Below are 24361 nucleotides of genomic sequence, written 5' to 3'. Positions count from 1 at the left end.
ACATACATCGGTTGTAAATATCGGCTATCGGTATCTCTGTCTCATAATAATCGGTATCGGCATCGGCTCTGAAAAAACCATATCGGTCGATTTTACACTGCTTTTTGAGAAAATCCTGCAAAGTATACCTTTAACTACCTTTAAGTATACCTTGACTCGACCTTTAGGTTAGCATAAATGACTCACCGCATCACTTACATTATGTGTCCTTCCAAATGTATACACTGTTACAAATTAGACAAAGTGCATGTGGGCACAAGGACAACTGACTTCAAAAAGCAAACTGTCCACACTTGATCCTTTGATCATACGATAGGAATGTCCCATTTTATTGAGGTTAAATTGTGGCAGTTCATTGGCAATGATTTTATTAGCAGGATTTTCAAGGAATGAATCAAAGTCTGGTCCATTTATTTGAATGCTTTGATGAAGACCATCTATTTTTGTTTGAAGCACTAATATGTAAACCGAATTTACTGTATAGCCCACCTAAACTGAATTATGATACATCAATGACAAGTGCTGTTTGAAGAAAATTTGAAAATCCCTCAATCAAATAAACAGAATTAGAGATGCGTGTGCGTCACTGTAACAGCTTGATATGGAATCAAAAATAGCAGCAATCCAGGGAGACACACGCGATTGATCATTAGACTGATGGACATAAAACGTTAGCGTGTGCATGTCAGCTCTTATCAGGTTTTTTCGCAATAAACTTAGAATCAATTCCATTATTTTACATATCCTAGGTATTGACAGGCATGACAAAAACAAGAAGTGCTATAATACAACTTGATGATCAGCAGAGATATTTATACACGTGAGGGATGACTGATCAGAGGTCAAATCACGCTATAATTCAATGCAAAATTCTTCACCACTGAAGCAACTGAGGGTGGATGATAACAACATTCCTCCAGAACTCAATGTCCAGTTTAAAATGCAGATGTCAGATAGCCCCCCGTCCCCTCCATCCCCTCCTCTCCTCCACTCTTGATCTCTCCTTTGATTTATTCATTTTCTATGTTGGTGAGCCAGACAGGACAATGGCGTCTTTCATAACTGAGGCCATGTTCCCACTACCAGCACCCTGCAGTCCCCCAGAGTCCCTCATCCACCAGGCCAGTGTGATGTGACTTGGCCATGGAGAACTGGTTCTTCATGGGAGGGCAACACAGAAAGGGAAATTCAAATGCAGGAGATACTGCATATATTACACCACAGAAGAGTCACCATAACTGAAACGTTGTTGTAGGATCAATTCATGCTGCACTTTTGGCTCTAGTCTCGGTTAGCTTTTCTTGTGAAATGAAAGTCAAATAAGCTAATTATTAACACTAAACCAAACAGTCCAGAAAACAAATCTAAAAAACAACTTTCAGATGATTAAATGCAGCTTGTACAACAAAGTATGAGGCCCTTTCAACACAAGTTTGAAAGCAACATTAGAGGTCCCCCATGCCATATAAACAGAAGCCAGAATGTGTGTAGTCATGTTTCTACCTCAAAGAAAAAGATATAAAACCAGAATGGAAAAAGAGGCTACATTTTCATATTCAACAAGCACCGGAAGCACTTCAATGTTTTCTGTAAGTTTCAGTTTGCATCAGATAAGGCGATTCGGTGTGGGAGTAAAATATGGAATGAGAAAAGAGGGTCAAGAGCTGGAGGGAATGAAGGAGGAGAGAGGAGTGCAGTCAAATGGGGAGGGGGGGTTGGAGCAAGGGTCATGTTGCCTCCCCCTGTACTTGCTCTCTGAGGTGCAGGGAGGCTGACTGCATAGCCAAGGCTCCTGCTTAGAAAGACAGCCTTTCTTTTCTCCAGGCCCTCGCTAATGCAATTGAGAGAAATTAGTATAATTATGCTCCATATTGCAGATTGAGGAGGCAATGTGGCCCGTGGGACGAGGATGGGGAGGGCAAGCTAGCGTGGGTATTTGCTGACGGGAATAACTAATTCATCAGCTACTTTTGCCATTTATCAGAGTACATTCTTGCATTTATGACATTACAACTAATCAAATAAAGAGGTCCTGGAATGCTGCATCTTTCTCAAAATGTGATTCTGCTAATGTGAAAACGACTCCTCCTCTCTCCGGCCCCGCGGCCCTCCTAGCGACCACACTCCAGCTGCTTTGCCCGCTCGGTCGCGACCATGTTGGGCAGAAGAATCCGTCCGAGCACCATCATCCCCTGATGTCAACACCAACTCTAGTGCCATTGTATTTCGTTCACTAACAGCTGCACATACGCCGAAACACATGTGAGTGCGCTGCGAAGGACAGATCCATCAGATGAGTCCGCTCCGAGACAGATGTCCCCGACTCTGACACGTTTATGGAAGAAAAATGTTTAAAAGAAACGGTGCAAAACAAATCCATGTTAATAATGGATTTCCGTACTTGACGTTGGCTTGGGACTTCTGAGAAAAGGCACAGTAGGGGTGCTTCCAAGCCTGAACCAGAAGTATGCCTTTTTTACCGCAGTTTGGCTGAACATGGTTTCAGGGCCCTGATCCACCATTTATATATGCAACTGTGACAGTAATTAAAGAGTGCTGTATCCAGGGGTCAAAATGAGGCGCAGGATGATGGAGAAAGATGATTTAAGTATAAGGGCCGTGATTCTGCTTTAAAACAACATCAATATAGAGAAAATGTGGATTCTACTCAATTATCAGAGACATATAAATGATGTGGAGATGTAATGACATCCAGATGATCCACAGGAAGTGATGAGGATGCAGCACGTGTGATGATGTGACCTTGAAACACACTTGAGGAAGACCTCCTCTTCCTCAGGCTGTCCGTCCGGGCCCCACCCTGCAGAGATGGAGGGAGCAGTGGGGGGTGGAAGAACACCATTTGATCCCTGCTCCAGAGAGCACCAGGCCTACACATCATCTATATCCTGTTTGGGGAAAGCAGCCTTTTGAAACCCATCTGCTCATCGCTCCCAATGGCATCATCAAAGCCACGTATGAGACAAGAGCATGCAACGAGAAGAGTCCGGAAACCAGCGACTGCTTTTCATGATCAGAGATTCAGCATTTGTAATTAAGGACCTCAAGAACAAAGTTTTAAAGCGGATGAAAAGCTGCGTTTTACATAAATATCTGCACTAAAAAAAGAAAGTAAATAAATGAAGGGAAGTTCTCAGCAGCCACAGAGCTGATGTCCACCCACTCAGACGTCCACTGATCATATATTCAGTTTTCCATTAGGGAGTTAACAGGTCAAAAACCAGATGATGCCTGGGTTTAGTCTGTTACATTATATGCTTACATCATGTGTGTTGCATGTACGCGACAAAATCCCACGCATGGATTCGCACACGGAGAGGGAGAAGACAACATTAAATCTGTTAAAACTAATGGGTTTCAACAAGTGGTTTTCAAGCTAGAAAATAATTAAATTCAGAAAAGCAAGATAAAAAGCCCTGTGAGAGAAATAAGCGACAAACCTGATTACAACCAGAGAACGACTTCTATTGAATCTGAATGACCCAGATTTGTTTGTGAAACAAGAAACATACACAGTGCGCTAATATTTATGGGAAATATGAAAACTCTGCAAACAAAGAAATCACGACAAAGAATATTAATATCAGATCTCATTTTCTTAGATTCAATTGATTCAATTTCTCAGATTCACATGAGACACATTCTCTATGAATCTGACGCAGTCATACATCAAAGTTGAAAAAGGATACAGTACGAATGACAAACTGACAGAGTGTATGAGAGTTCATTCTTCATGTGGAAGAAATATTTGTTTAAGCAATCTGAATATATCAGATATATATTACACATGCTGCAAAGCTGAAACAGATGACTAAGACAATAATGTAGTAAACCATACCAGTAAGCAACTATTAAAAACACTTTATATAGAAAAATCATTAAATCATATTAATAAACATTAATTACTGAAAAAAAGGCCCAGAATGCTTTAACTGCTTCACAGTGAAAAATTGGTTTGAGGGGAGATTTACACTGGAGATTTGTGGCAGTGCAGGGTAATAAAAAGTTTTGTGACCAAAAAGGAAAAAAAAAAAAAAGATTGTCAAGGTTGTCGAGACACATAATGTGGGCTGTTAATCAGTCACGGAGCGGAGGGAGGCGGCTCCCTCAGGAAGCAATTAGCTGTGTTGGACCAGTTGCTAATAAAACACTTGGGTTACAAGCTACCCACAGCCCAGCCAGGCCAGGGGACCCACGGTACTGTGTGTGTGTGTGTGTGTCTGTCTGTGATTGTGTGTGTGTGTGTGTGTGTGTGTGTTGAGGCCTAACAGGTAGACAGAGAAAGCCACAGTAGCAGCAACTGGTGCAGCAGCACTGTTTGTCAGTTTCAGTCACTGTTAAAGTGATACTTCATCCTACAATCTATCTTTGGAGCATCAACACTCAGCCTCTGTGGGCTTCAAATGGCTGTAAAAAGTCCGGCCTGCTTAAATGATGTCAGAGTGAAACTAGATAAACTAGATTTACAACCTCGCAGTTCTATGCCTCCGCCAACCAGTCAAGTTGCATTTTGCAACCAAGTCTGTAGAGACTCAGGTGTAGGCATGACAGTCGCATTGCTTAAAGTGTGGATGTTGCTGCAAAGAAGCTACAAATTCCAACACATGGATGCTTCACACACATCTTCAACTTGACAGCACAGAAGATCTCAAGGTGGACATCCAAGATTAGTGTCACCAATTCAGTATCTGACTAAATGTCTGTCTGTTTGCTCCTGAGATACGGCACTGAATAAAAACAGAAAACATTATGAAGTCACAGTGAAGTTGTCCTTTAACCTGTTGGATATACAATGTCACCACTCCATCATTTTATCCTATTAGACATTTGTGTGAAATTCTGACATAATTAGTGTACGAATTCTTGAGTTCCGGCCAAAAATGTGTTTTGTAAGAAAACAGTGAGCTTGACCTTTGACCACCAAAGTCACCAAATGGACGTTTGTGCCAAAATTAGAAGAAATTCTCTCAAGGCGTTCCTGAGATATCATGTACATGAGAATGGGACAGAAGGACAACACAAAAAGTAATGCCTCTGGCCACTGCTGTTGCTGGTGCAGAGGTATAAAAAGTAAAACAAAAAAGACATCTGCAGAAATTTCTTAAGCCACTTTCCATCATGATGCTCAGTATGTTCCAAATAGCCATAGTTTGCATAGTTAGTGTATGCGTGTGCTCAGGGTAGTGATGGCTTGTGCGTCCATGGGTATGTGGGTCTTAAATGAAGTGTAGTCAGGCGCAATGTTGGTGAGTTATCTTTTGGCAGCATAAAGTGATTGTGCCACTGACCAACAACAATCTGGTTGGAATTTAAGCGTGCATTATTCAGATACTGAGATATGCCTACACAGGCGGGTTCACAACGTGTGTATATGCTGCTTGTTACACACAGGAAGTTATTAATTTCATTCTGTAAAATGTGAACATAGCAGAGAGCAGAGAGGAGCTACTGTCCTAGTCACCATTATGAGAGACACTAAGTGCATTTACACACGAGGAGCAGTGTAACTTCAGTGATTATTTCAAAAGCTAAAAGTTTAGTTCTGGTTCCTCCAACAACTTTGCTGATTAAATGTTCCACAATATTTGCTGCACTGGCATCACTGCTTTTACTCTCAGCAAAAACAAAAAAGCTCACTTTACCAATTCACTGAACCCGCCATGTAAAAAGCAAAGGCTCAGGTACCTGGCTTTTAAAGGGGATGGAAGATGACACACATTCATACACAAACACACCATTAATGACTTACTTTGTGCCCAAATTATCTGCTGTTCAACGAGCAAAAGTGGTTGGACACACCCTAAATGCACTTGTGGTGTTTACAACATGCACTCGAGATTGCTTTAATAGGACCAACAAACTCTGAACAGCCACCTTTAATGAATGTATAAACTGAATTTCATGCAAGTGACTACACCTCTACAATATGTCATATATCATTATGCTACAAAATTAAATTAAATTCTGCACAAATTGCAAATGGAATGTTTAGAAGATGTAAATTAATGTTAGTTTTTATCCACTTATTCAGTCGGGTGCCATCAAACCAATGCAGACGTAGACAGTGCCGCAGGATAATTAAAAAAGCACCAGTAAAACCTCATGCTCATGACAACAAGATTAAAATATGACAAATATGTGTGTTTCACATATAATTTCTGGAAGGTTGTAGTCATCTCATTGGTCGAATGGATGTCAGTGGATGCTTAAGTCACATGCTTTATGGATGACACAATCTTTTACTTCATCTGTTTCCATTGGACTTTGACATGCTTAGTTTGTGTTGATGTGCTGACTTTTCTATCACAGCCAAGTGTAAAAAACTTCTTGTGATATTTTGATCTTTTTTCCCCTTTCCAGCAGGTGGATGCACGTAATATTTATAGTATATACATAAATGTTACAGTGCTACAGTGCAACATTTAAAACCCTTGAAAACTTGGTTTCATATCTGCAGCATATAATGACTACTGACAAAATTAGCCAAAGTGATCCCCGTAGTTTGGAAATAAACATTGTTGGTTATTTTATTAAGAGCTCAACACTCAAAAACTCAACCAGTTCTGATTCATGTAGCTCCTATATCCTGATTGGTACCTTGAAATACGTGACATTACTTTTCCCAACTGAGCCCCGCCCACTTCAAACCACTAAGAAGAGCTCAGACAAAAATGTTATGACATTGCTTATGTAAAATGACAAAAAAAAAAAGAAAAAAGTTTTAATTCTGTTGATATAAAAACCCAACACTCACAGTAAGAAGCGTATTGAGGCCTTTAAAGCCTGCAGGGTGTGTGTGTTTAGAGTATATAATAAGAGTATATTTGAGGAACAGTTAAACCAAAAAGGGGTAGTGGAAGGCAACAAACCATTATCCCACAATGGGAAGCCATTGCCCTCAGTTGGGAACCTCTAGAGTCCAGAATAAAGCGGCCAGCAGCCACTAAGAGGATTGCAAAAAACCACCTCTTGCGGTGTGGCGAGCGCACTGTTAGATTAGGTTTCAGCTCAGCATCCAGGCCCTGCCAAAGCCCAGACACTAGACACAACAAAACCAGCCCCTTTAGGAAACAAAGCCCAAGAAACGCCACTTCAAACTCTTCCCCTCGGGGAGAGAGACAGGGTGAGAAGAGATAGAGGAGAGGAGAGGGGAGAAAGACAAGAGAGAAAGAAGGAGGAGAAGGAGGAGGAGGTGGTGGTGGAGATAAGTGGAAGCACATTGACAAGCTGTAGACAGCAGGCACTTCTCTGCATGTTTAATGTCCAGTGCAGCTTCCAATGTTTAGGAGGAATCTGTTGAAAAGATTGGTTACCGACTGCACACTTGGGACCCAAAACTCCACTTGATGGCTTTTTGTGAGGGATTAGTCTCAACAAAGGCTCCCATTTTTCAGAACTTGAGGAAGGTGTTAACTTGTGAGCATCATAAACAAAAAGCCCATTTGGCTGGCAACTAAGAGACACTGCAGATCTGAGAGGGTTCAATATTTATGGTGTGTAATACATGTTATAAAATATTATTCGACGACATATCTTGGTCTCATTATCACTTTAATCATTTTAGCAGCTCCATTACACTTGAAGCAACGCATGCTTGAAGAGAAAGGAGATCTGAAGTGAAAGTGTTGTTAATTGCTCTCAGATTGTGTCATGGGGAATTCGTTTAAGCTGTGATCTTATCTCAAAGCATAGAACAACAAAGATGGCCCGGCACTTTCTTATGAAGTTGGCTTGAAATACTGGAGATTTTACCTTTATTATAAATCTTTATTCTAGTATGTAAGATTATTTATTTGCCATGTAGCAGAAATTAGTCTGAAGACCACTCTGAAGGAAATGAAGGATGTGGAAATGTTAGATGCATTAGTGCAACAAAATTGAGCGTTTGACTTCTTGAGGAATGTCATGGTGGTCAAAGCAAATGATTACAGACAAACACGAAGTGTTTGGATGTGCTGGCCAAATGCAATTAGTCATAGAAGACACACGCAAAGGCAGATTTACAAAATCAAATCTGAGCCTGACCGGCCAAAGTAATATACATTTGGAGCCTTTCGGGATTTAACATTAAATCAAAAAAGATGTACAGCTGAAACGAACAGGCATTCAAACGCAGGTACACTTTCGACATCCACATGTGACGCTAATTGAAAACTTTCCTCGGACTTGGCAGGCTGAGAGAGCGACATACTAATGCTGCCGAGCTCCAGACAAATCTTCTGTTTGCTCTTAGTTGTTTAGACTGCACCACTGCCGACCATATTTAATGATTACCTGTTTCCAGAGCTATGCACAAACACGACTAAGCCCGAGTAATTCCTGCAACAAAGCGAGGACGGCCGTGCATCTCTAAACTGTGGTGTGAAGTCATTTGTTGTGGGAAAACATGTATGTATGTTTTATTGCGCATGGAAACCGAGGTGTGTCAGCGGGGCCAGATTTTCGCACGCTGTGTGGTCCTGCCTCCAGAGGTGAAGAGAAGAAGAACCTCACCCTTCGTCAACAGAACCGGAGAGTGTATTCTCTAGAATCTCGGCGGAGTGCTGATTTGCTTTTTCCCAGAGAATGACTCAACATAGAGAGGAAGAGAGAGAGAGAGCAGAGAAATAGCCTGTACGTTATCAGACTCGAGGGAGCCAATGGCAGGGCAGATATTCCCAGGAAGGCGGTTTTACAGAAGAGATGAGTCAGCATATATGAGCAAGGATGCAATCACCCTGTCAAAAGCCGGATGATTTAACAAGGAAAACAGAGAAAATGCTCTGATGTCCGAAGATGAGGAGTGTGAGGTAAAGGGGAAGACCCGAGGAGCGGTGAAAGCAGAGGGAAGGTGGGGGAATGATCTTGGGAATTCTCCCTCCACATCCTTCTTTTTTTTTTTTTTTGTTGAAACAATTTGGGTCAGGCGTGCCCTCCCCTCCTCCCCTCCTCCCCTCCTGGCCTGAGGGTCTCCCCAGCACACATGTTCACTCTGCGGCCAGCTTACAGTGATTAGCCAGGCCTTCCTCTCTGACAGGTGCACCGTCACGCTCTTACAAGCCGGGTGAAGCCCTCCCCCCCCCCCCCACCCCCCCCCTGCTCCACCACAACAGATACACTCAGTGCATCCCACTGCCAAGTTCATCTCTCTGTGAGGACAAACCAGCAGCACAGACAGTCAGTCACATGTAGCCAGTACTTTAGGTGGAAGGATAATTAGGCAATATGTAGATGATTTAGAGTAGATATTACTGTCTGTTTCATTCCAGATGATGCCTTCCTATATTAGTATTGATATGAAAGCCCAGTATATCTTCCGCAGTTTATAATCTTTGGGTTAACCACAGCCAGTGGCATTTCCTCCAGAGGAATCACACACAGCCAATATAAATTACTGAGTTGAACGTTAAAACATTCAAATAAAACAGATATTAGACAGACCACATTATGTTTCTTGAGTTCTGCGAAAACTAAATAGCCTGCTGCTTTGCCTTTTTCTCCAATTTAAATGGCCTGTAATTACTTTCAGTCTCAGGGAATCAACTTTGGTTTTTACAGTTGTAAGCACTTAAGGAAAATTATATTCTTGGCACCTGAATTCCACTGTGGCACAGCTCTGCTTCCCAGGTCCACACCGGTCTGATCGAAAAAACACCACCAGCAGCAGCAGCAGCAGCAGTGTTGTGGCAGCCTCAGTGCTTGGCAGGCAACACAATGCAGCAAATGCAGAGAAGCCATAAGAATCGTTATAAAAAAAATAGAAGGGAAAAAAAAAAATCCAGACATGCCGTCTGTCTGCTTTCCTATTTGCATTCTACATGTACAGTATAGTGTGTCACTGCTTACCGGAGAGGTGGGTGTAAAATAGGAGTTTTATGGTTACGAAATTAAAGTGAGGAAAAATCAATAATAGTGATTGTAACCAGAAGGGATTAAGAAAGTACAAAACAGAAAACAGAGATGCCATCCCACTCTGGTGTTCAGTGAGCATGCGATACACTTTGAGATGGACAGCATTATAAATAGAGAGGAGGAGATTTAGTTGTGAAGACAAGCTCCTTCATATTATAGGTTCCTGACAGTTTCGTGCAAGTCATCAGGCTACTTAATGTTCATTTTCTACATGAACACCAACCAATAAAGTGCATCTTTTATTAGTCATTAAAGTCAACAACTTGCTCTGCTTCATCATTGCTCAATTTCCAAAAGTAATAATGCTCACAAGGATTTTTAAAGGAACAGTGTGTAAGATTTTAGTGGATTTAGCGGCATCTAGTGCTGAGGATTGCAGATTGCAACCAGCTGAAACTTCTCCCGGTTGGAATTCCTTCAGTGTTCATTGTTCAGGAGGTTTTTACTAGGAGCCGAATTATCTGCAGAGGTCTCTTTCTCTCCACAACAAACTGACCGGGTGATTAAAACCACTACAAAGACAGAATAAAGCAGTTTCGTGTTACAAATAAGCATTTCTCATATGCTGTTTGGCTGCAAGCCCAGCACCTGCTAATGAGTGCTCACCTATTTTCTCTGATAAATTAATGTGTGCTTACCTTATTTCTGATCCAGACATCCAGAAAGGATTGGAGCCGAATTATCTGCAGAGGTCTCCGCATCTTCAAAACAATTAAAGTCCAGTGATTTAAACCATTAAAAACACTAAATTTCACATTATAAATCAGTGTTTCTCTTATGCTGTTTGGCATGTCAGAGACAGGCTGCTGCTCACCCTTTTTCTCTCTGGTAACTCCAGATCTGGATGATTAGGAGGTTTTTTACCAGGAGCTGAATTATCCGCAGAGGCCTCTTCCTCTTCAAAACAAACAGACCTGGTGATATAAAATGATAAAAAAACACCACATAAAGCAGTTTCACACACACACAAAAAAGTGTTTCTGGCGCTCAAATTGCGGAGGGGCTGCGAATCATGAAATCTCAAATACTCCTATCTAGACCCAGTGTTTGGTTTGTCCATTCTGGGCTACTGTAGAGACAAGGCAGTGCAGAAGTTGATCTCCATAAATGACCCGCTCCCTATGTCGATATAAAAGGCTATAGATGATTATACACTAAAGAAAACATAGTTGCACATTTTATTCCATTTCTGCCAACATCCTCCTAAATCTAACACACTGGACTTTTTAAACTGGACATATCTACAGAGGGAATATTTGGCTGAGTTGACAGGCCAGTTTTACAGCCGTGTTCCTCTTCCACTCACAGCCTGCCTCAGTGAGGACATGCTTCACTTGCTCAAAATTGCTCAGAACAGTTAGTTGGACACAAGCACTTTAAATAGCCAAACGCCCTGCGTTAAAGAGTGTCCCGGTGAGCTTTGGTGCCTCTGCTGACCTCAGTTGAAACTGTCCTCTAAATGCAAATTTTCACTTTTGCATCTTATTTTGCATTCAAAACTTCAGAGTCTGCTGCCGCAGCTGGAAAACATGCTGCATGTGTATGGTGATGCGGGCTTAGAAAAGAGAGAGTGGCAGCTTTGAATAACCAAATAAGTTCGGTTCAGCTCTGCACATTTTTCATAAGGCCCAGGCCTTTTTAGATGCAAAGTGTCCCACTTGGAGCGATGCCTATCGTTACACATGTTACTGCTGAGAAATAGGGAAATGAATGGTGCAGATATGACAGTTAGCTGGCACTGGCTTACATGGTTTACTTCCCTGTTCTGCTGGAGTTCAGTTTGGTTGTTTGCATGTTTTTTTCCCCCCCTCACACGACACTTAAGTACACAAGGTGACAAAAAAGATGAACAAGAATTAAGTAACCATTTCCTGTAAATATGATAGGAACATAACATTATGTAAAAGGTTGTACACTTTCTGTCTCTCTCACACATGCATGCACACACACAGAAAATAATATTCTGCCTTGTTTGTGCTGTTGTCTAAACACAAAATCCTTGCGGACCCCCTCCCTGAGCTCCTAACCCCAACCCCCCAGCTGTGTCCCAGGGAGGTGAAACCCAAACCAGAGCGCAGAGAGCTCTCTCAACTCCTCAACCTCTCAACACATCCTCAGCACTACCCTTTGAAAATAAACCACGCCGGCAAGCCCCCGTCTCAAACTCTCGCCTCATATGTGAGCACACATGCCCCACACTCCGCTGGGAGCTCTTTGGAGACTTCCCCGCCGCTGTTCCAGGAAGCAGATGTGAGAATGGCGGCAATCAGGCATGACGCTTCGCTAGGCAATGTGGAGGCCATTACTCGCACAGTCGAAGATACAGAGGAGAGGTGAGATGTGGGCGCATCTTCTGCAGTCGCCCAGAGTTGCTTGAGATGACATAGCGCTGAGCGGAAAACATGTGATCAGTGCCATATCAGCAGCATATGGCTTCATTTTGTCGAACTTCAGAATCGTGGGTTGGACGCAGATTGTGGGGCTTAGACAAATTTAACATGACAAATGAATTGATGTAAATTAATGTGAATGACAGTGATGGAGGAGTAAGTGGCCACAGGAAAAAAAAAAAAAAAAGGAAAACCACTCAAACAATAACACACCCACGGACGAGCACAGAGTTGATGAAATATTTAGTGATTTTAGACCATTGACACTTTCTTACAGCTTCCCACACTCCAAAACATGTGGAGAGATGGAGCTCCAGATGGCTGGAAGTCTGCATTTTTCTGAGTTCCACCTTCTAATGATGATCTCTCTCACACTTCCACACAAACTGTAATGTGAGCAAGTGAGGAGCCCAGAATGTGTTGTTTCTACTGTATCAGATGAACCAGGGTGACTGATAAGAAAATGAACAATAACCTGGAGCACCGCATGAAGAGTGGGAGCCGTGTTTTCCCAACTGGTGCGAGAAGCTTTCGAGTCTGTCTGAGAGAAGCCCCGCGGGGTGCGAGTGACAGCGCTGTGATGGAACTGATATCAAGTCACTGAACTCAGTGTCTCAACAAAGCTGCAGCCACATGAATGGTGGAAGACTAGTGACCCATGAAAAGAATTGAAGTCATTCAGAAATGATGGAAGAAATGACAACTGGATGATATATTGCCAGTGGAAGTACATTTTTTTTTACTGAAACACAGAAGAATCAGCCTGATGGAAAAGCTGCACAGGGAAAACGAACATATGCTATGCCATCAAAGGGCAACAGGCAAGATAGAGATGAATTCTGAAGCTGACTGCCTTCAGAGAGAGAAAAACAGCACACACATACACATACACACAAAGAAATATCAGAGGAATCATGAGTGAATGTTCCCGGTGAAAGAGAAAGAGAGAACACATACTGTACGACTCAGCGATTGCTGGTCAGCCTGCTGCCTGCAGGACTTTTAACTGGTGATAGGGATGTCTGCAAGTATCTCAAGGCAGGAATACTAAGTGTGTGGGACAGTGGGCTCTTTCAGGGTACAGCCCTGTGGGGCACTGTGTGTATGAAATGACATTCAAGCATTTTCAAGGCAGGACAGAAGGACTTATTATCAATGCGGCTGATTTACTGCTCACATGATGGGGGGATGGGCGCACTGAGGTGTGGGGGTGGGAGCGATGTGCGTCAAAACTTTCATTAAGGATACAGAGGGGCTTCAGGGACAGATACATATTTTACGACGCCAAAAGAATAGTTCACAAAGCCCACAGCTTTCCGTACCGTCCAACTCCTTCGCATACCATTAGCATATTGCTTTTATGATTATCAAAAAGCTTGTTTATGAAACATGACGGCAGAGAGAAAACATATGCAAAGCTAATACAAAAATTCATCCATAGTTTGGTCGGTGTTTCCACAGAGAATGCATGTGTGCAAAAAAAAAAGAAGAAAAAAAGCAGCTTGTCTGGAGCTGGAGATGATTATGGGTGAAGATGGAGACGATAAAGCAAAGTGGGAACATCATTTTTCATTTTTTAACTTAAGTACTACTTCAGTGTGTCTACACTTGCACAGCATCTTCCAGTTTTTGCGGATTGGAAGAAAAATCTGTGCATTTTATGTCACCTTGTTACTTTATGGCGTATGTCCCCCGCAGAGAGCATGGCGTGACATCTGAGCCGCCCCAACAAGAACAAGAACGCTCGCCTGCAGGACTTCCTCTCCTCTCTTTCATTCGTTTTTCTCTCTCCATCTCCTACCACCTCCGTTTGAGCTGCGTAAAGCCGGATGAGGGTCATCTTACCAATGTCCCCATTGCGATGCAGAAATCCAACATTTTGGCAGCACCCTGACCTGTTAACATCTCAACTTCACAGAGCTGACAGGATCTTCCTCTGCTTTCCGCAACACTTTTGCTGCCCTCGTTACAACTGCTGTTAATGCGATCACAAAAAAGCCACGTTAGTATCGGCATAAGGCCTTAGTGAGGCAGCACTTAGGGCTATGTTTGTGTGTTGTTGTAATTATTTGTGTTGCTTTTCTAACTTTCTGCCAACATTCTCCCACCGTATGAATGATTCCAGTGATGCACACTTGTTTGAGTGGGCAGTATTTCCACTGAGGCAGTCCTTTGACATGTGCATATTGCTGTATTGCTGTTTTGTGGGTGTTACTGTGTTTGTATTTTGACATGGTATAATGTTTGTTTGTGTGTGTGCTGGGGTGGGGTAGGGGTGCTCTGAGGATGTGTGTGCATGTGTGTGTGTGTGTGGGTGGGGGAGGGAGGGAGGCACAGCTCTGCAGCCTGATATTCTGGGAACGGCAGGGTGGCGTTGTTGACCCACCTGCTCCCTTCTCTCTTCAGCTGGATCTAGTCGAATTTCAGCAGCTGCATCCCCTCACAAAGCACCTCTTTGTAATCTTCCCAAGGCGCACAAATACAACTGCAACCAGGAGAGGAGAGAGGAAGGAGGAGGGAAGATGGACAGTGGAGACAGAGAGAGGAAAAGGGCGGTAACTGTTCTGCTTGGTGTACACCAGTGTCATCATACTGTATCTTTAAGTAAAATTAAATACGGTAGCAGGCACCCTTATAATGGAGTCATACTTTGCTGCCAAGAAAAAATACGAAATTCCCTTAGAGACACACATAAATGACATGATCATACACTCACACCTGTGCACATGCATGCATGCAAAAGTCGCCAGCATGCTTTGACAACTCAGTATCATTTAAATAAGCAGTTTAAAAAAGGTGTATGCAAAGCATCTTTGCAAATTAATGCCCTAAAAAAGAAAAAAGCAGCCTCACAGATAGAAAGTGACAAGAGCTGAGAAGTGTGGCCCATTTGTTTCCCATTAGGGAAATTTCCCCTGCCACTCTCACTTGCAATGCATCCCACACCTCTGGGATATGCCATGTCACATACATGTCATTTTGCACCACACAGAAAAAGCAAGGCCCGGTCTCATGCCACCCTCTCGGCCGCAAACCCAGTTCAATTTAAGCCCTGCTCCCCTCAATTTGCATCCCCAAAACAAGGCCCCGTTTCCCCCCGTCCTGTCTCCAATGCTCGGTCCCTGTGGCCCGAACCCAGACTCACTGGTGGCAGAGGAAAGGAGACGTCATTAGGAGATTAACTACAGCGGCCCACTTTACTGCCATCATAAATATATGTACCTGAGTTTGAGGCCATAAACGCACCCATGAAGCAAAAACCGGGCTGTCGGGTGGGGGGGCCGAGGTCATTGGTTCTGATTAAGTTTGGTACCAATTTATCCAAACGCACATGTGGACAACTCATGGGCTACTCAAATGGTCTGTGCTGCAGACACCAACACAAACATGCATGTGCACACACACATATAAACGCAGTATATAAACAATTTCTCCAATTAAGAGGATTCTGCTGTTTTACTGTTCGATGCATAGTCTGGCTGTAGAGAGTCATATCATTGTCAAATTAGAGATGATGAATTAATCCCCCAAAACCAAACAGGGGAGCTCAGAGCTCTAAAGTATAAACGCAAGAATCAATCAAATAAATGACATATTCTTCACATAATCCATAAAAGAAAGTTGTGCACAGCACCATAAAGCAGCATCTTGTTAAATGAGGGACCCTATAGCTCAGCAGATTTATAGTGTATGTTACATGTAGCTAAAGCTGTCCCAGGGGCTGCCATTAGTAGACACAAGAGGTAGGTGGAGCAGGGGGTGGGGCTGCTTTATATTCCTTCAATTTGGCTAAAATAAGCAGAAAAAGTTGAATTGAAATATTTGGTGAAAATAAAAACATTGAAATTAGAAGAATCTTTGACGGTGGAAGTGATGGGAGCGACACAGACACAGAGACACACTCACACAGACACAGAGAGGTAATCCAAGGTGAGTGTGCTGAGTGGAATCGAATGCTGTTGATTTGACCATCTTCAGCAGATATGTAATTTCATCTACGCACTGATAGTCCTCAGAGCTGAACACAGTCACCAGTCAGAACACTCTGAACTTCACCAAAGGTGATCCAGCGTCCAAAAACTGATCTGAGTCTGTTTACGCAACACTGGATTCTCTACTAAAGTGTCAGTTACTTAACAGTAACAACACAAACAGCACATCTGGGCAATAAAACTGTGCAGGATTCGTGTGAATATACAGCAGAAGGTGGAGGAGAATGCTACATTTCCAAAGCAAGCTACTTTTAGGGAAAGTTAAATTCCTCTGTGAATGAAAAGGTCAGAGTCGGTGGTCCACTGAAAAGACTCTTTATATCCTTCGTGCTACAGAAGTACTTCCGTGGTCTCTTTTGTCCGCAGCTAGAGCTCTGCACCTCTTTAAAGGGAACAGGAAGTGACCCTGGTGACCTCGGACTCCCACACTATGTGACCTGTAGCCGTGCACCACCATGCAGTCATGGCCAGAACTCCCCACAACAACCCAATAAACTCAACACAAATAACCTGCTTTGTAGTTTCAATGTTCATCCACGGTCAAGAGCTAGTTTACCCACGGGTGCTGTGAGCGTTGGGTTTTTGGTTTGTCTTTGTGTGAAGCACCTGAAAGCTACAGTACCAGACTTTGTTGCTTTGCATGTCTGCAACAGTCAGGAAAAATGTAAACAGTTGGAAATAGTGAAGTGGCTACCAGGAAATACCCTTTTACCTACAAACAGTGGAAACGGTTAAAAAGTGCTTCCTTATTTTCCTGCCTGGGGCAAGTGATGTCTGTGTGACAGTTGGTAGGGAAACCATACAACATGTTATGGATTATGACTTAAGAGGAGACACTACAGGTGAATACAGCAGAACTTTTAACAAAAGGATATCACCATGGAACTCCTACAGTTGATTACATACATTGAGACGAAGTTTCCTGAAATTTTCTGTTTTAATATGCAAATGAGGCATTCTCTAATTAAATATGCACTTTTTGCATAAACTTCCAGATCAAATACCTGAAAACAAATACACACCTAATGTGTATTTTGGATATTTTTTCCCCCACTAGTCTGAAAGAACATGTTACGGAAGCAAGATAGCCCAAACTCTCAAAATTGACCAGTGCATAAAAAAACCTTTCACATGTAGTGTCTCTTAGTCTTCTCATAAAACTATACTATCCCTCAAGTAAAACGATGCAAATACGTTTGAAATTGTTGCTACGTGACCGGAGAAAACAAAAGAAAAAGGGCTGTGGCATTTTCTTTTGCTCAACAGGTAGCAAACCTACAACTTCTGCCTAGTTTTTCAGGTGCGTTCAGACCTAGAGTTGCCTTGCTTTGGTCTGAATCAGGCACTAATTTGGTTACAAAGTTGTGTAATTGCCTAGAGTTGGTTACATTTACAAGCGGTCCAGATAAAATGCCTTGCACGAGGAAGCTGCTCTTGACTGGTCAGAATTTCCATGCAGTAAAAATTCCAGGAAGTAAACACAACATTACGGAAGAGTGCAAGATAAATGCAACACTTTCTAATGTCACAATGGAGGGACATTGGTCATCGTGGACTATATTGCTTGCACTGATCATTTTAGTCGAACCATACAGTTTGAAAACGAGGCGCAGCTCCAACTAGATACAATATTTTGATGCACTGGATGCACCAAATGTGCAACCGAGAGGCAGCACAGGAGGAGGCGCACATTAATAATCTTGCGGGACTGTAACATGCTCATGCTTGTTGAACCCAAACAATGTGAAATGCAACGTGTTCTCACCACAAAAGAACAGCACCATTGTTCGTTTGTAACTGGGCCGAGACCACCTCATCAAGAAGGTCTCGGTCCGGTTGTTTTGGTGCACACCAGAGTGCGACTGCTGTGTTCAGACCTGCCCAAACGAACCGCACTTAGGTGGCAAACAACCTTGAGCTCGACTGAACCGAACCAAACAGGGCAGGTGTGAAAGCACCCTCAGTTTAATCTGAGTCTGGTCAGAATTACAATCTGCAGTTTGAGCAACAGCTCTAGAGCCAGCGAAAATCTGCCGGATGACGCAAAGTGTGTCATCCCGCAAATATTAGCTGGGAGATGAGCATGGAGATCCAGGCGCGGATGTAAGGTGGAGGGAAATTTACCACAGTTCATTTACACATACTAGCCACCTTGTTACGATACAAAGCAGGTTAAAAGGTTGAGAATCAGCAAAGCATCCCTTTAAAGAGGAGAATGAAAGATCCAGTTGTGACAGATTACAGAACAAGAAAAACATCCACAGCTCAAAAACTGGTCACATTCACATTCTGGCTACATTCTTGACACAGCCAGTTTTGGGTAAGTTACTTAAAGTGTAAAATATTAGAATGGCCAGTTGAGAAAGTGCAATGCTAAGCTACATTACGATGACATGTCAGGCTGCATGATTTCATTTGAGCCTTTTTGACAGCAGATCTGAGGCTATGTGCTGTGGCTGACCGTGCCTGTGCATGGTGTTAATCTCTGGATAATGTTGCAATGCTGCTTTCTCTGTTCAGTAATATGGACTCTGATGGGTGTTTATAGGGGTACAAGGATACGCGTTGACAAAAGACAGCATGCTATGGAGGAGGACGGGGAGTTTAATGTATTCTGCAGCTTCCTTCAACTTCCCACCCATAAATGCATAATGAATATATAATGTATGACAGAGAAGCTGTAAATTTGGATCTACGTATGCAATATGTACAAAAGTGTAAAAAAATTTGAAGTGATATTTTTTACAGCTACCCTGTAGGGAAACCACCTTTGATCAAATGCTGAAGCACTAACTAGTTTTCAAGTGTGCAGTAAATTAACCAACCAAGCCACAGCAATTATTTTACAACATCATATAATATATTACGACATGGATTCAGATGATCACCACACAGTGAGCCTCTTCATGCAGTTAGCAGCAGGTGTGCTGATGTGTTTCTCAGTGTAGCGTTTCTATTAGAGGTTACAGACAGGCTGGAGACAGACAGACTAACTGCTGCTCATAAACATCGAGAGTCTTGGCTGCCACACTGAGAGCCTAATTGGAGAATTTGATCCACTTCAACAATTATCATTTTCATAGCTTATAAATTACCCTGCAATGTATGAATTGTACACAAGAGATTTAGGTTTCATACTGTGCTGCTCTGTGTGCACTGCGCTCACTTGCTACACACACTGTCTCTGTGTAAACATTTGTATGCACGTGCACATTTTCTCAGTCTTGTGCTCATAAAAAAAAGGGGGGACATAAAAATGAGCAGTGCAAATAGCTTTTTATCCTTGTTTTAATTATCTGTAAATAAAAACAATCCACCACAGTTATCTTAGCACTGTGAGGCAAAGTCCCCGCAGGCAGACAAGTCCTCTAAATAGTCCTGCTTTTGTGGAGCGGCCTCCCATTTCCCGTAAAGTCAAGGGGTGGGCTCTCTGTTCTCTCGCCGCCCCGTCCTAAATGTCTACATGTCGCGCACCATCTAATTCACAGGCAAATTAGGGAGATGATTTATGAGAATCAAGGATCAAAAAAGGAGACAATGTGGAAGACTGAGCACACCGCAAGTTTTATTCAGAACATATGCTGAGAAGATGAGAGGGAAGAGAGACAGAAAGAGGGGGTTGTAGATCAGAAAGTGTAAAGAAAAAAAAAAGGAACACATATACACCCACGCTTCTCTTGGGACAACTCTGGGACAAGATACACCATGGGAAGTGTCATCCCTGCTGAACATTGGAGCATTTAAGCTGTCATGTCAGGGGAAAATAACCAGGGATGGACATTTCCCCTGCACACCGAAGACTCTACAGCATTACTATTTTTCCGTATCTTCATCATCATGGATCATATGCAAAATTATTGATGTTGGATTTATGCATGAAGGTGATTCATCAACAATCTACTTCATGCAGACTCCTCTGGCCAGCGCCATCTTAGTGTGGCGGCACAATATTATAAAATTCCCTCACTTTAATTTAAAGATCAGAGAAAAACAAACTCTCCTATCGTCCCCCTCAGTCTGAGGCAAATCGCCACTATCAGTTTGGTACTTCGCATACAAAAAATGCCATGAAAAGAAGGAAGCTTCCAGATTTAATGCTCATATATTTGTATGTTTACACGCTCATTTGCTATTTGCCCTGTCCCAGCTGGCATTTTAATGTTTACTCACTGATGAATCAGTGCCATACACCATGGCTGTTTTGACTTTGAAAGATGAATCAACGTTAATTTCGCAATGTATTATTGTTACTTCATAAATTTTAAACGCTGTTTCAAAATGGTTTCTTTCTGAAATTTCAATGCTGATTTATGAGGGTTTTGTTAACCTTTTTACAACCATCACAATTAAATATTATTCCAATGTTGTTTTAAAGCTGAAACAACAACTGACATAATTTCAACCATATTTCAAAGTTGAAGGTCGGTCTTGTGCCAGCTGGGATTGTGTCTTATTTGTGCCGATAAACTCTAGAATTTAGTACATCACTCTGGATCGACAGGAAGGCATCCAGGCACTTTGAGTATATAGAAACAACAAGGAAGGAGCTATTAAAAGAGCCTTTATTGTAGTGGCTAAATTATAAATTGAAAGCGCAAACATGTTTCCACCACTGCAGGTCTTCGTCAGGGCTTTAAAATCCTACAATACAGGTCTGGCCCCACCTATATAATCGCGGGAACCAATCAGAGGCCATCACATGACCCATATAATGGCATGACAGGTGAAACAAACAGACACTAACAAAACGATAGCATGTTAATAAAAACACAAAGTGACGTGAGATACACCCAGACATCCCAAAAAGATTTAGATACATACACACCTATCTTAAGGCTGTAAGAAAAATGACGACGCTTGTAGAGAATAATGACAGATATATCCTTATAGGGTCATGTGATGGCCTCTGATTGGCTCCTGCGATTGTATGTTTTGAAAGCCCTGACGAAGACCTGCAGTGGTCGAAACATGTTGGCTCTGTCATGATCTAGCCACTACATTAAAGGCTTTTTTAATACTTCCCTCCTCGTTTTTATATTTTGAAAAAAAAAAAAAAAAAACGTGCCTGGATTGCCTTCCTGTCAGTCCCGTTGTTTCCCGTTCTCCACAAACACAAGATTCTGATCTACGTTTGTATCTACAGAGCAACCACTCGTCTTTCCCTTTTTACAGCACATCACTCTGCAGAGTATTCGTGTCCTGCTTTAGCTGGACCTGTTGTATCATACTGTCATGTTTGGTTTTGATATCCCCTTTAAAAAAAAAGAAAGAAAAAGAAAAAGAAAAACAGAGCTCAGCTCAAACTGCTGATCTGTTCTCTGATAATCAACCTTGAGCTTTTCCTTCAGGCGACGTTCAAAACAGAAGCTCTGTGTTAACAGCTAAAACCATTATGCACTTCACAAACGTACACATAAAGTGTTCTCGCACGTCATGGGAGTCCCTACACAACTAAGATACCTGCTGACAGTTTGCAGATCAAAGATTTACAGGAAAGCCTTGAGGAAACGCTTTAACGTGCTCCTTCCTGACCTGCTACTACAACGGCTTCCAAAACCTCTCTGTTCATAATCTGTAGCAAATATGAACACGCCGAACTATCACGAGCGATACTGCTGCCTCGCAAAACAGTTACGTGTCAGGGAGAAAACACATACAATCAACACGGCAAGTAATCTGGAAACACTTGTGCTCTTTTTATACTCCTGACATTAAGAACGAGTGTGGCTGAAGGCCAAACACACCCTGAGACGTTTTGGACTAATTGTTTCCTTCAGTCACAAACACTCCCCCTTCAATCTCCTCAAAACTCCCTTCCTTCCCTCTTCACGGCGCAAACCCTCCCCTCCACCTCTCTGCGTCTACTAATAGGTTTAAATAAAACCTGCAATTGGTCCAGTAAACCCCTCATTATGGTGTTTTAATAGAATGAATTTAGGATAGTGCGGGGTCAGGGGTCAATGGGAGGTCCTAACATGCAGCAGCTGTCATGGGGGTTGGACTGTGATTAGAACCAGTGGAGTCAAACATCCCCGGGGTCCTCGACCTCACTAAGTAGAAGACCTGGAAAATAGATTTGGCCGCCGACCAAAATGGAAAACATCCACCATGTAACTTCCAGAGGGGTTGGGATGAGTAGAGATGGAACAGAGAGGAGGAGTAGGTACATCCATCACCGAGAGTTCGCTTTTATGTGTGTGTGTGAACCTGGATGGAAAATTCTCTGAATGGTTTCACCTAAAAGATGTAACAATATTACATCGCATAGCTTCACCGGGGCTGTAAAATAAAGTTCGAGGAATTTGCTGTCGAAGCTACACGTAGATCGTTGACATTCAGTTGCGTCTGCTGCAACTGTAAATTCTGCACTAATTACCTTCTTTCTAAAAGTGTGAAACCAAAGATAGAAGTGGTCTGGTTGATGTGGCGCGTGGGTGAAATATGGCTTGTTAGCAGCCCAGGAGCTTGTTCCACATGTGGTTAGGCAGCGGTTGGGATCGTCTGGGTGAGAGGCAGGGCATGCCAGTCTCCCCAGTTCAGCAAGTTTACACTGACTCAGAGTGCAATCAGTGAGATTATTTAACAGAATGAAGGCCTGCTGTTTGGGTTAGGGTTGGAGCGCTGTGGTGGCTGCAGAGACGCGGGTTTCCACTGTTGCTCCTCATGTGGAAAAGTTTTCAAAGTTCTATCGGGATTCTTGTGTTGCAGCGTTTATACATCATACACAAACATATGGATTTAAACACAGAATATACGTTTCACATGCAATAGTTTGTTGGTTGCACGGCAAACATTTATCCAACTCCTGTGAACTTCGTGAACTTTATGGACTCCTCATCCGGTTCACATCATCCTAACACATCTAAAAACTCTTTTCTATACTGCACAATGCCGTGGCAATTTATGCCAATTTAACTGCTCGACATACTACGTCCAATAACTTGGCTGGAGTGAAGAAATGTGCCAAAGTGCATTAAAACACAGAAGCAGAGACCAAAGGGGGCAAGATTCCTGCGGGTGACTGTGTAATTTAATTTTGTATGCACATTAGAAGCCAGAGAGTATAATTTACATGTGGGGTAGAAGTGACTAGGGCCCAGGAGAAATGGGCTAACATGCTCTGCTAAAGCCTGGAAGAAAAGAAAAAAATCTGAAAATCTTTACTCTGGTCTTTCCTTTGAGATGCATCCTGCAAAAAAATAGGAAAATTAAAACCTTCCTTCATTCTTTGGGACACTTAAGGTTCATGCGCGGTTACCTCTCCTCTGTTGCTCCTTCCTTTTCTAATCAAGAGCCCAGAGCCCACAAACTTTGGCCAGAGTTTCTCCCCACAATACAGGGAGGCATGGAGGGGGGACGGCTGGAGTCTGTTTAAATCTGTCTCCTTCTCTTTACGCAGAAACCAAGACTGTCTCATTGCTTAGCAGCTTGGCAGCAGCTGTCACTCAAATTGGGCTCATCCTGATCCGCCTTGTACCTGAGATGTGGTGACTGGTGAGGATTTCGCTCTTCTCTTATGGCTGACTTTGTTTTCCTTGACCTCATGATCAACCCACAGCTATTAAAATCATGTTCAAATATAATGCTTTTTATTTTCATACGATAAATTCAAACCAAATGAGGTACTATTTTTGAACTACCACATACTGGTTTGATTAATATTGATCCGTTTGTTTGTCAGTCTGTCTGTCGGCAGGATGCATCAACCCTGACGGAAGGTTTTCCATTTAATTCCGTGGTGAGACGGGAGTTGAGCCAGGGACAGTTGATTCAGTTTCGATGGTGATTGGGAACAGGGATTTGCAACGTTACATGTGACACAAACAAAGATTTAATTGCAAATCCAAAAGGCAGTGTTAAAAGGATCAGGCAATCAATTTAATTTATGTGGAAGTGACAGAACTCATGTCTCGTGTGTTGCAGCAAATTGATTAATTATTGGGGAAGCTTTGACTCACTGAGTGCTCTCGAGTTCATTATCCAAATTGACACTGGCCTCATGTCGGAAAAATTATATGTAACATGCTCACATGACACATGTTTGAGTCTACAATGAGTCTTCTCTGC

At 42.5% G+C, this 24361-nt stretch overlaps 1 long non-coding RNA gene across 1 annotated transcript in view; it reads right to left on the bottom strand.

Annotated features, from left to right (window-relative positions):
- LOC125879465 (uncharacterized) overlaps positions 1–24361 on the bottom strand; it is a 55158-nt gene that overhangs the window by 30318 nt on the left and 479 nt on the right. The window contains exons 2-4 of the long non-coding RNA XR_007447941.1: positions 14689–14787; positions 10727–10826; positions 10551–10613 (exon numbers count right to left, since the gene is read on the bottom strand). This is a non-coding gene — a long non-coding RNA (uncharacterized LOC125879465). The remainder of the gene's footprint in view (positions 1–10550; positions 10614–10726; positions 10827–14688; positions 14788–24361) is intronic.

The sequence above is a fragment of the Epinephelus fuscoguttatus genome, linkage group LG19 (assembly GCF_011397635.1).
Source record: "Epinephelus fuscoguttatus linkage group LG19, E.fuscoguttatus.final_Chr_v1".
Taxonomy (NCBI): domain Eukaryota; kingdom Metazoa; phylum Chordata; class Actinopteri; order Perciformes; family Serranidae; genus Epinephelus; species Epinephelus fuscoguttatus.
Note: the sequence above shows the minus strand (reverse complement) of the source record. Positions and strands in the feature narration are given on the sequence as shown.